General features: G+C 39.3%; 1 protein-coding gene across 1 annotated transcript in view; it reads left to right on the forward strand.

The window, feature by feature from the left end:
- The first annotated feature begins 12,331 nt into the window (after positions 1–12,331).
- ncor2 (nuclear receptor corepressor 2) overlaps positions 12,332–13,659 on the forward strand; it is a 299,537-nt gene continuing 298,209 nt past the window's right edge. The window contains 1 exon segment of the mRNA XM_051921547.1: positions 12,332–12,605. The gene's annotated coding sequence lies outside the window, so the exon portion shown is untranslated.

Raw genomic sequence — 13,659 nt, forward strand, 5'->3', positions numbered from 1 at the left:
TTTGTCACTGAGCTCTATCACAAACACATCAGAAAGAAGGCAGACGTGATTCTGTCAGACAGGCGCCATCTTCTTTTTTCCTAAATTTCAGTAGTTGCCATCAGACTACAGATTTAGACTCCCAAGGGTAAAGAGCAACGGATTAAAGAACTCCTTTACTCCCAGAGCCATAAGCATTTTGAATTTTATTACTTGCAGGGATGCTGCTGAATTCTGAATTATTATTACTAAAGGTAAATTCTTTGTAGTAATCTTGATTGTGTGTACTTATGATAGCCCTAGCTGTCAGTTGTTGGGTCTTGGCTTATTTTCTAGTATCTGTGTAACAATGCCTTATATTTTGTACTTTCATGTTGCAAATAAATTACTCTCTCTGGGATAATAAATTCTATCTAGCCTAACCTAGTTACATTATTAATATTGTAATATAATTATTTTTAGGCTTCTGTGCCCCTTCAAAGAGTGAAGCATTTTCATCTTTCTTTGGGGTGATGCCATTTGGATAGGTTTTTCTCAGTGATGATTATTTGAATTGATATTAGCCAGTGTTTCTCAACCTTTGTGGTGTCGTGATCTACTTTTTCTGAAATAAGTGCCTTCACAATACCCTTTGATAAACTGAGTGCAGTTGTTAGATTGGGAGGGGAATCGAGTGTTATCGTTGGAGTGAAAATCCACTGCGGCTCACTGGCAGCAGCCCGTGACCCAGTGGTTCAGAAGCACTGATCTAAATTATTTGTAAGCCATGGCAATGAAGTAGAGTGAGACTAAGTTTGTTCAGTTTATCTTGGTATGTACCACATGTGACAACCTGCTCAAAACAAATCACATATCCTACTAAAATTGCTTGAAAGACAAATACTGACTGTTGATATTTTAAAAGATTTATTGAAAAAAAGCAGTTGAAATTTGATATGTATATACTACAGCTTAATAATAATAATTCTTTACATTTTTATAGCGCTTTCCTCACTTCTCAAAGTGTTTGTTATAGTTTATGGGGAGCCACTTCATCTCCACTAATGTGTAGCACCCACCTGGATGATGCGCCAGTACACTCACCACACATTACCTGTTAGGTAGTGAAGTGGTGAGAGAAAGAGAGAATTAGAGACAAGGGATGATTAGGGCGCCAGAATGACTTGGTCATGGTGGGCAATTTAGCCACAACATTGGGATACACCCTACTCTTTATGAAGGATGTGAATGGATATTTTATGGCCACACAGAGTCAGGACCTCTGTGTTATGTCTCATCTGAAGGACGGTGACATTTTGACAGCACAGTGTCCCCATCACTTCACTGGGGCATTGGGATCCACATTCAGACCACAGGGTAAGCGCCACCTGCTGGCCTCACCAACACCTCCTCCAGCAGCAGCCCAAGCTTTTCCTAGATGGTCTTCCATCCAAGTGCTGGCCTGACCTAACAGGCTTAGTTTCAGGTGGATGATCTCTTCTGAAGTGCCTGTGGTATGGCTGCTGGATGTAGCTTGTTTTAAATAATGAGGTAAAACGATTTTCTGTCAACCTAACAGCTGTCAACATATTATGGATGTTAAAAATAATTTTCTGAGAGAAAGAGAACCATAGGAAGGAAAGAAATCTGTGCCTGTAGGAAAGCTGAGCTCTGCATTTTTGCATGCTGTGCATTGCAGTAACTTCAGATCTATAAATAATACAACCAGTTTGTCACTGAAGTAAAAATTTAATTTGGAGAAAAAAAAATAACATTGATCCTGAATTTGATATTGTCTACAATATAATTAGCACCATTCAGGACTCAAAAACAGACCACACCATCACATGTAAAAGCGACAAAGAATGCAAGAAATGCTTATTATTGAGGAATGTCCCAACTCTTATAATTATCAGTGCCTTAATATGACCTTCTGGTTTAAGTTAGGAAATAAGGAGCAGCTGTGTCCTAATATGCACCCTCAGTTAACTCTTCAAAAATATGGAAGTGGCTACAGGCCATATTGTGATTTCCTAATGAAGTTGTAATATAAATTTACACTTCACAATTGTATAGACAGTTCATTCTCATTATCCGTGGGGGTTACATTCCTGAAAACCTGGCAGATACTGAAGTATTGATCCTAGAGGACAAATGGGGTAAGGATCCAGTGGACACTATTGACTATAAACATTTGCTACCCATAAACACACAATTTTGTGTACTGCTCCTGTAAAGAACATTTCCCCTGATACAGTATATATTTTATAAATGTATTTTAAGCTTGTTTTTTTTTTTTTTTTTTTTTTTTTAAATAGAAAAGAAACAGTGAGTGAGGGTGCTAGGATGGCGTTATACAACTTTGAACCTCTGAACCTTGGCTGCCCCCAAAAGAACCAATGGATTCCCTTAGTGGAGCCTGTGTTGTTGCTGCGTGATAGGACTCAGAATTTTTCTTCTGCTCCGCATGGCTGTGGGTGTCACAAAGTGGGTTACACTTCAATACAAGAGTATAAGCAAATCTGTGGGAACAAAATATGTATATTTTCCTGTATAATAAGTTCAGGAGTAACTACACAACCCAGGACATATTATAGCTGTCTTGCAAAGGATGTGTAGGAAATTTGATGTACTGGTAATTTAACAAAGCAACTCAGTCACAAAAATAACTGTTTGACGTCTCTAGCTATGCACTCATTCTTTTTTTTCGCCATAAATTTATGTTTGAAATTACTTACTAATGTGCTATTTTAAATACATCTGGAAGCTGTCTAAAAATAGTTATCTAGTTAAACTACAATTTAATGAAGTCAAATTAAAGTGTGTTAATCTCATACTGTTTGTAAAGATCTAGCAAGATTTAATTTGTCTTACCACATGTCATCTGTTTTTTGCAGACAATGGAGCAAATTTAGGGGAAGTGCTTTCAAGAAAGAGGCCAGGAATGACTTTGTGCACAGCTGAAGTGTCATGGGAATCTGCAACAAGCTGTTGATTCATGTTGCAGAGACCGAATTTCTGACTGCTTTTACAAAACATCTGAAATGGAAATGAAAACTTGGAATCTCATCGTTTAGCGACCATTCAGGTAAGGCTTTCGCTTTACTACTGTACTCATTAACAAATGTTGTGAACTGTCTGGGTTCCTCTCATAGAGGACATGTATCTCAAAACAAGCTGTCAGATTTTTTTACTATCGTGCTGCTGTCCTTTCACTTTTACTTCCCTCCCTCCATCCCTCCCTCCCTCCATCCATCCATCCATCCATCCATCCATCCATCCATCCATCCATCCATGGATGGGAAAGAGTTTGGGGTTGTCAAGCTGGCTTGGAGTCTATCATAGAAGCATCAAGCACAATGAAGGAATCTTCTGCTGTATGCATAGGGCACTATTATATTGGTAGGCAGCGTCACCTTGGAGGACTATAAAACAAAGCCTAGAGAAAATGCAGGAGCTTTTTGAGTTTTGTCACATAAAACATAAGTAAATATTGCCATTGAAATAGTTTAATAAATCTAGTTAGAGCAAATATTCTGCATGTTTCTGTCATTATCTCTTAGTAGTTATGATTTCTGATCTTTGGTTTGCCTTCAGACTTTAAGCACATCTTATCCTTTCTGCCTCAGTTTTAACTGATGGTTACTTAAGTTTGCAGGCCCGGCCTTGTTTTTATTGCCAGCTTCCGTTTCAGAAATGAAGACAAAAGATTTTCTCTAATGTGTGTGGGAGATGGCCAGCTGTTCATCCCGGCCAATACCCCCAGGCCGCTAGATGGAGTCCTTCCTGTAGCATGGGAGTGCCCCAAAGACCAGTAGGGAATCATGGACAATGGAGTTTTTATTCCTGACCCTGCTGGACACCGTGGGGCCCACCAGAGGACGCTGCAGGGAGGTTCATGGACTTATACGTGCCCTATAACCCGGAAGTTACATGACCAGAAGGAACAACGTGCTTCCGGGATGAAGAAAAGGACTTTTAATCTGACCCGGAAGTGATAACAAGTCATGGACTGCAGGGTTGGATCCACTTCCGGGTCAGGGACTATAAAGGACTGTGGGAAACCCCAGACGAGTGAGCTGAGTTGGGAGGCAGGGTGGCTAAAAGTCTGGGAGAGTGGAGGATTGAGTATTGTGTATTGATTATTGATTTATTGTATTATTGTAGTGTTTGAGTATAGTGGAGTGGAGGGTGCTTGGTGCACATTATTATTATAAAATAAATAATAATTGAACTTTTATCTGGTGTCTGACGTCTGATCTGAGGGTTCAAGGGGTCGACAGTGCCTCTATCTGTTACATGTGCATAATAATCCAGTGCATTTTCTAATGCTGGAGGCAAACCATTTTTGAACCGTTGTGCCATTTGGATGTGAATGTTTCATTTCTGGGTGCACGAGTCTTCTCTCTTTAGCCATTGTGTATGATAAAGTGGGGTTATGCTGGTGATAATTCAGTTTGTCCCCTGAAGCTTTGTTGACTTTTTTTTAGTTTAAATTCATATTTAAATTTCTACATTCTTATCAATTATTAACTGATGATAAAATGTGAAAGTGACAGTTCTCCTGTTGAAATTTGGAAATAATCCCATTTCCTCTTAAATTAGTAAAAAGATGTGTTGCTACCTGTTGGTGTAATTAAATGAGCATCCCTTGTAAAATTATGACCAGTTACTCAATAGCCATGATTGATGGGCTTTGCTCTTCAAAGCCTTGATTCTTCTCTTCTAATAGGGAGATGATGTTGAGCAGAATTAACATGTGATGTAATTGTGCTAAGTCCTGAAATGTGAGAACTAAACACATACACCTCTGATATGGTTAAATTATGTGATGCACAGAAGCCCTGTTTACAACACATTCTCCCTCTCCGGCTACAAGGCATTACTAATACATGGTTGGCACCATGACCGGGGTCTTTGAAGACTTGCAGAGATCTTGGAGGAACAAGGGCTCAAAATAGAGAACGCTAGTCCCATAACATCACAGTGGCTGATCCGCTACGTTAGGTGGGGTGAAGGTGCATAGAACATCACTCAGAGGCAATGACCTGGACTAACACCTGGAAGTGAATAGAAAGTGAGAGCTTACCTGGAGCAGCAGTTGAAGTTTCCACTTCACTGAAATGTCCACCCAATGATTTCTGAAGGCTGTCATCCATCCCAGCCAGGACATCAATTCATTGTTGCCTCCCATCACAATGCAAAGAAACGTAGGCATGTGAAACAAATTTCCAAGTAGTGTGGTGGAGAGGAGGACTTTATGTATCTTTAAATTTCAATTTGGTGTAAGTTTTTGTGAATTGAGGTGAAAAAAATGGACACGCTTGTTGGGCTGAATGGCCTGTTCTTCTCACAGCTGTTCTAATCTGAATGTCACACTTTCAATGGACGTGAGCGTCTGTCTCCTTCTGCACACATTGCCATTATTAAAAGTGCATGTGAAGGAGAGCTGAGTCACATCTCACAGCAGATATATGCTTTAGCTTCTGGAACGGAGACTTGATATGTGAGCCAATTCATTTTCAGTATTTTACAGAGTACATTTCTGATAATTTATGATAATTCTGTGTGTGGAGCGGCCATATTTAAAAATTGCTGGTAGCTTCTTCCTTGTTAACGGCTGACCCTCTTGCTTTTGTCACATCATGAACAGAATGAAAAGTGCTGAATTAGTGTAGCTGTCCTAGCATGCAGTTTGTTTTGTTTATTTATTTATTCATTCAAAAGTGAATAGTGCTGTTTACCCAGTATGCATTGTTAATGATGAGGATTGAGTTTTCTAAAGAGGGTCAAAGAATTACACCAGGAGTTCATGTCGTATTGTACCAATGATTTTTCCTAGGAACTGAAAGCAATTGTGGTTGACTGGCATCTCATTTAGGATTGTGTCCTTCATTTGTCCAGTGTTACTCAGAACATGTGGTGGACTAAGTGGACTCAGGTAATTGTTTTATATTTTTTTAATTTTAATAGTTAACCTCTGGCTGTAATGAATGTGCCTTTTGTGAAGAATATAAATCCAGTTACTTGACATTAAAAATGTTTAAACAGGTCAATGAAAAGAAAAAAAAATTGTGTAGCATTTAAAGTGCTGGTTCTCTGTGGATGGTCCCCTTAAAATAGGACATATGATTATAATGCCTTTAAATGGTGGCAGATTTTAAAATTGAGGTATAGAAGTGTTATATGGTGGTGAACCCACAGGGCATTGTTTGGTATTAGCAATAGTGTAACATCAAAATGGTGTGCTTTGAGGTTTGTTAGAAATGCTTTATATCAGAAACCCAACTACAGAGCGCCAGTACAGTTTGTAGAGAGTGTGGGTGACCCTCTCTGATTTCCTAAAATGTGTCTACAAGCTGAATCTTGAATTTCATAGAACTCAGTTATAGTGTCTTAATATCTCTGGGAAAGAGGGATGTCTGCGATAACTGATGACAATATCATTTCCAAGATTTGTTTGGTGAAAATAAACATTACTTTTGCATCTTTCTTTACAAGCATGCAAAATGGAATATTCAGTAGCTAGAAAGTGAACCACTGATATCTGTGGGGATGATTTCTCCTTATTTTATATTTCATTTTATATTTTATATTTTATTTATATCTCCTTATTTCCATATTTTAAATCAAGGATGGGTTGGCGCCCTGCCCGGGATTGGTCCCTGCCTTGCGCCCTGTGTTGACTGGGATTGGCTCCAGCAGACCCCTGTTCGGATTCAGCAGGTTGGATGGAATGGATGGATATTAGTAGTTTTACAGTGCCTTATGTCTTTTATTATTTGATGGAGCTGAGGAACACTTTGCCTTCAGATAAGTCAGCACAGTTGTAAAGTTGTAGTCAAAAGGCTTTCTAAATAGGTACCCATCACATTAGGGGCATGAGTTGTTGGATGGGTACAGAGTGTAGAAATGTGCTAATTTTAAAAGTTCCCGTAATATGATTATTTAGGAATTTGTCAGGCTGATATCTTTTATTTTAATGAGAATTTTTTTTCAAAAGTCTGGCAGATCCCAGAAATTATTACATTTTTATATGTCCTGCCTTGTGACAAATTAAGGATCATCATACAATCACGGGTTTCTTTTTAAAGCCATTTAATCATTTTTCCCCACTGAATCAGAACAGAGTGTCCTAGCAGGAAAATTTCTTTTGATGTTTATCTTAGCTGCAGGGACAAGTTAAGCCTTGGCTTGGTTTAAGTAATGTATAGGTCATATCAGGAAGATTATTCATAAAACTTTCTGAACTGTACAGTTAGCCAATTGAAACCTATTATTTGAAACAGAGGATTTGGGAGTGTATGGTTAAAGACTGTGTGACATCTCTGTGTATCTGTGGGCTGAATTTTCAGCTTTACCTTTGTTGGATAACGGATGTGCCCTTTCACTTTAAAAAAGGACCAATTTAGCAGGGGAGCGGGACTTTGAATTTTTTTTTCTTTATACCTGGCAAGGTAAAAAAAATGATTAGGATGACATTCACTGTTGAAAGGTGCTATATAAAATAAAGATCATTTGTGGCTCCTTTATGGATATTCTCTTCTAAATGATGATGGTTGAGATGTATACCCTGCAATGGACTGGCGCCCTGCTCTGGTCTTGGTCATGCCTTGCACCTGATGCTTAATGGGATAGGCTCTGCCTTGGATAAGCAGGTTATCGAAAATGGATGGATGGTTGAAGTCTAAAAAATGAAGGAAACATTTTTTGGGCAAATATCGTGATTTGCATTGACTTTTTGTCTGGATTATCCCAATGGTTTTTGTCAGAAATATTCCAGTCTCTCAGTATTTTGTATAGTCTGTGGCTTTCCCAGGGCACATCATTACAAAGCATTTTACTGTGTGCAATTCAAAGCACAATGATATGAAAGTGCAACGCAAGGTTATTCAGATGTATAACAAAGCACATGGAAATTAACCTTGGAAAAACTCCACGGCAGTGAGATTGTTCTAGCAATGCGTGGGACTGGTTTGACAGTCAAGAGTGCTGCTGCCTTGCAACAAGGACAGCAGGGTTCACGTCCTTGTTGCTTCTTGCATGAAGTGTGCGCATTCTCCTTATGTCACCGCTGCTTTCCCCTGGGTGCTCTTGTGTCCTTCCAGAGTCCAAAAACTTGAAGGTTAGGTCAACTGGCTCTAGCGTGGTTGTTTGTGTGTGTGTTCACCCTGGCACCCTGCCTAGGGACTGCTCCTGGTATGGACCTTATGCTTGCCATGACCTTAGGAAAATGGATTTATAAGAGAGAGAGCGAGAGGTTAGGAGCATGCGCTGATAGCGGATTGCCGCACCCACCACAATGATGAAACACCTGGATTGGGACCCGAGTGCAGTGGGTGACACCTCAGCACCACACTAGAACAGTGTGAGGTTTTTAATGGTAGCTGGAGTTCCAATCCTGCCGCAAACGGAAATTGGAGGACCTGCTTTCTGCGCTGGATGCAGATTAACTTCACACCCAGGACAAAGCAATTACAGGTTAAGGGTCTTGCTCAATGACCCATCGGAGCAGAGTCACTTCTGGCCTTTACAGGATTCAAACTGGCAATCTTCTGGTTGCTGGTTCAGATCCCTAGCCTCAGAGCCACCACTCCGCCCTTAAGAGAGACAGAAAACCTATTAATACTGATGAAGCCTTGCGGGCAGACTTACATTAGCACTTTTCCAAGCACAGGTAATTTTGTACCACAAGTGAGTAACTGCACATTCTTAATGGCTTTAAACTTATGCATTCACAAATAGGATATGCTTAGAGAGACTGGAATCCCACCCACGGGGGGTCTAACACTTGTCACTAAAATGATTTGTAATTATGTGAAAAGGAATGTGCAGGCAGTTTTATATCAACAACGTTAGTACATACTGCATCTGAAAGCTCCTGATGAATTTTAATCCTGATTAGATGAAACTGGTTGTTTTAAATCCTACATGAAATTACTGTGGAAGACATCTTAGTTGTCTTTTTTTTTCTTTTGGTGGTTTATTCCAGCTCTCTTCTGGACGCACAAATTCAAAAAGCCATGTACAGTAGTACTCTTGGATTTTCAGCTGTAACTGTAATGTCAATGTGCATTTACACCAAGGGGCCTTCTGCTTGGTTGCACCAAAAAATTGCAAAGAACTGGACCACACCAGAAAAAAAACGTTCTTTGTCTTTGTACTGTTGACCATAGTTATGAAGAGGCAGGCTGAATGTCATATTCACTTTATAGAAAAAAAAGTGTTCTTCCTCTTTAGAGTAAGCAGCCAACAGAAAATAAAAATCAGCCATATTTTTGAGGCAAGACTTTACTATAGTCCTTACCCAAACTAAAATGATGGTTCATCTCTTGGGCCCTAACAACAAATGACTTTGATTATTTTTCTAATTTCTAATTTTTTCTAATTTGATTATTTTTCTGACAACAGTTCTGTGAGACAGGCCTCTTACTTCTTCATAGCCTCAGGTGTGCAAATCCTTCCCTCCTGAATCCATTTAATCATTTTCTCTCTAACTTTCTTGTCCGTAAGTCCATATCGTCACCTCTCTTTGATATGCTTATTAAGCTCCATCTCTGTCTAAGTTAATTATTCTGCCTGTGCATGCCTGGCACGTCTTACCATAGCTCTGTCAGAGAAGATCTTGTATTCTGTTGTCCTTCCTTTGCTTCTCCATATTACTTATTATCAGGGCATAAACTTAACTAATGTTCTCACTTTTTCTTCTTTGGTTGAGGATTTATATCACATTTTTCCATTTCTTTTGTCCAGAAATTAATTTTTAAATCCTAATTATAGATGGATTTTATAAAAATACCAACCTTTATCTTATGTTGTGTTTAAATAAAATCTGTTTTCCAAGATGGTGTAATCCAGGCATTTCTATACACAGTACATTTTAGTACCGTCGAATGAAATGGTTTACTCAGTCATCCAGCCGGTCAGCAGCAGGAATTGCACCTCTCAGTTCTCTGTGTTCTTAGCTTTTGTGAAGAAGGTTGCACCTTGTGCATCTGGAAAATTAAAGTCACATAAAGTCATATTTTCCTGTTTTTATTTTGTTCTTTGTGGAGTTTTTAAGTTTTCTTGAACAACTCTGAGGGGCTTACACCCAGCGTAGGAAAATACTAATGTTTAAATAATCCAAAAAAAGATTTGCTCCATTATACTTAAAGGATGTTAACTGCATAATCAGTATTATTAAACCGCCAAACAACATTGAGACGATGGCTCTGATGACGCAGTTTCTTTTCTACAGCTGTATGGACTGTGGCAAAGAATTAGAAATTTAAATACTGACATACTGACGAATGCAGAACCTGGGCCAAAGAATAGCTTCTGTTTATTAAAAAAAAATCAATAGTTGGGGGAAAAAGTAATTTAATTAGACAACAATATGTAATCAATAAAAAGTAATTAATTTCACAACACACAGACGGACAGTCTTTCACAAGAAGTTGTAATTGATCTCTATTGATTTCATACAGATGTGGATCCAGGAAATTTACGAGTATCTTGAATTCAATATACTGTATTCCAAACGCACATGCACATTTTGCTTTCATTATGACTTACAGATTTTCAGTAATTAAACAGCACAACACAACTTTGTTGATTTAGTAACTTGCCATTTTACTGCAGATATTCCACAGCAACTCTGTCACCTCGTAACTGTGATTGTATCATAAAGGGCACTTGTGATGCGGCCTCTTTCATTTTTAGAATATTTAACACTTCCTCCCATTTAGCGGGGAAAATATACTAAGAAAATTAATAATTTGAACTGTCTTGATAACCAAATTAGATTGTGGTGTAGCAGTTAAGTGCTAATATATGACTTACACTACCGTTCAGAAATTTGGAATCACCCAGACATGTTCTGGTTTTTGTAAAAAAAAAAATTGGTACTTTTTTTATCAACATACCATTAAATTGATTTATAAATACTGCCAAGTGATTACATATTTTGCAAATGGCTTTTACTACTTGAAATGACTGATTTGTAATTTATTATTCACCTATAATTGCAAAGCCTCATTTTCAGCAGCCTTTACTCCAGTGCCCTGGCAGTTAACTCTCTTAGCTTGTCATATTTATATGCTAACTGGTTATTAGAGAAACCTTAATCATGGTGTTAGCTTAGCTGAAACCTGTTACTCCACTCAATAAAGCAAACACTTGGGGTATATGTGTAAATCAATTTTATGATGCCATAAAATAAAACATCAATTTTCATCAAAAATATTAATATTCCAGGGAGAGTCCAAAGTTTTGAACACTAGTTGTGTACATGTTGTATGTATTGTTTGAGGTTATGTGGTACAGTTTCTTGGTTTAATTAGATGGAATTACATGTGGCATTTGGATTGCTTTACATTTTAGAAATGGATGATGTTTTTATCTTTTGAGACTCCTTACCTACATTGGTGTTTATAGTTTTCACTATTAACTAAATTCTACTAGGAAACTATATTTTCTCATCACTAAAATGTTAAGAATGGGTCCTTTTGTTAATGTTTTTGCCTTGTTCTAAATGGCACTTTTTCAAATAAATTTATAAGATTTATTATACATTTCATATCAGTTTTATTTATTTGCAAATTTATTTCATTTGTCCAAACTATTAGTGTTCATGTGGTACATAAGGTTGCAAGAATGGGCTCCATCTCCCAGTGGTCATTGCTAGATATAAGCCATCTCAGAAGAAGTGTCATAATATTTGATTGAGAACAAAACCCAACATGAACTAATTTGAAAAACCAGTATGATGATAATTATGAGGACTTGATAAACTGTAATCCATGCTGAGCACATTTTCTTTCTCAGTCGACCCCCCCCAAGTAATTATGATGCTGACGAAAAAAATTACATTACTTCCTAATAATGGTGAATTTAATTTTTGTTTCACAATACTGAAATAAGTAACAAGAAGTGTTTTGCATAATTAGGAACCGAAAAGCGATGACGCACAAAAATGATTTTTTTTTGTTTCGGTCTCGAGAAGCAGAGATAGATTTCATCTTTTTCATAGCTCCATAGAAACGGTACTTATTAAATGAAAAACAGTACATTAACCTAGAGTTACAAAGGAAATTACATTACAGATGAAAAGTTAAGGAACACTTGGCGGCTTCCATCGAAAACGCACAGCCCCCCGGCAAGCACAGCACTCGCTTGACTTTTTCAAGCTGACTGGCCCTTTAAGCAGGAGCCCCGCTGAGGGCTCTCCGTGTGCTCGCTGTCTGTCTGCTGGTGGTGTCTCGCAATCGACTTGGAGCGCGGCCATCAATCTCTTTCAGTGGATCTCAGCGAAGCAAAAAAGGAAACCGAGAGAGAGAGAGAAGCGTGCTCAACCAAGTTACTCCCAAACAGAGAGAGAGAGAGAGGGAGGGCGGGTGAGTGAGTGAGTGAGCGAAAGAGAGAGAGAGAGAGTGGGGGAGCGAGCAGTCAGTCACGGCTGCAGACAGACATTTCGTAAAACGGGGCACAAGGCAGTAAAAAAGAAGCTGGGCAAAAGGAAACCAGGGCACGGCCCGCAGGCGTCTGTGGATTATCCCGAGAGCACCGTTTGGCTGGAGCTGGCCACTTTCTTTTTTGGGGGGAGCTTTGTAAACACACAAGAGACGGCAAAAATGAGACGGAGCCTTCGTGGGATTGAGTAGACGGTAAGGCGGAAACGAAGCGTTATTAAAGGGGCCGCGGTCGCGATTTTTCACCCAGTGGCTCGTGTGCTTGTTGGTCGCCAAGGGGGGCAGTGCGAGGAAAGCTTCCGGGACTTGGAAGCGGCGCAGTTGGGACAGTCGAGTGACACTTGTCCGCGCGAATGGGCGTGCAAATAAACCCGGCGAAAATGTATTTAGGATTGACGCGCTGCCCACGGGGTGCCGTCAGGATAAGATGCTGCCGGCAAAGGGACTGTTAGAAAGCCTGATTATTACACACACACACACTGAAAAAATCAAGTTGGAAACAGTTTTGCTGATGCTGGGCATTCACGCGTTGTGGAGTTGCCAGTTTTATCAGCTCCTGTCGCGTGATCCACATTTCTCGGGGCAGTTTTACAAATGTAGGTGTAAGAAACTGAGGTGTGTATATATGGAATTACATGTGCAGTAACATGCCTAAGAAATAGGTTTAATACGGTAAAATACTTTAAAGATAATGAACCTTTGTATAAGTAGGAGTGATGCACTAGCACCCTGTCCTCTCCTGAGCCCACCTTGACCCTAGCCAACGGCATCCGGTCAGCGATGACATTAGGAGACGGTGTAGTGCAACAGGCTCCATAGCTTAACTTTTACCCAGATGTATATTAAAAAAATGCGTGGGCTGCCTGCCACCGACCCCGTAAGTGGAAATATGAAACCATACTGTTATGTGGTAATGGGACAATTTAGTAGTTAGCAAAACAAACGAGCTTGATGGACTGAAAGGTTTACTCTTGTGTGTCACAATTCTTAACTAATTATTTTGAGCTGTCAGTGACTGAAGCAGTCCGCACAGATTTATTAAGCTTTCTGTCCGATTTTTAAGTGTAGAATACCTCACCGAGGTAAACAGTACCATTCGTACCAGATTAGTAAAACATGCACATTATTACGACCCCTTCTGTTCCAAATGGCCAGGTTTGTCCGTTATTTTCAAAATTAACGACAGACTGTGCGGGATAGCCAGACCGCAGGCAGTGGATTACAGTGGCCTAGTTCCAAGCTTCCATCT

This window comes from Erpetoichthys calabaricus, chromosome 18, assembly GCF_900747795.2.
Source record: "Erpetoichthys calabaricus chromosome 18, fErpCal1.3, whole genome shotgun sequence".
NCBI classification, from domain to species: domain Eukaryota; kingdom Metazoa; phylum Chordata; class Cladistia; order Polypteriformes; family Polypteridae; genus Erpetoichthys; species Erpetoichthys calabaricus.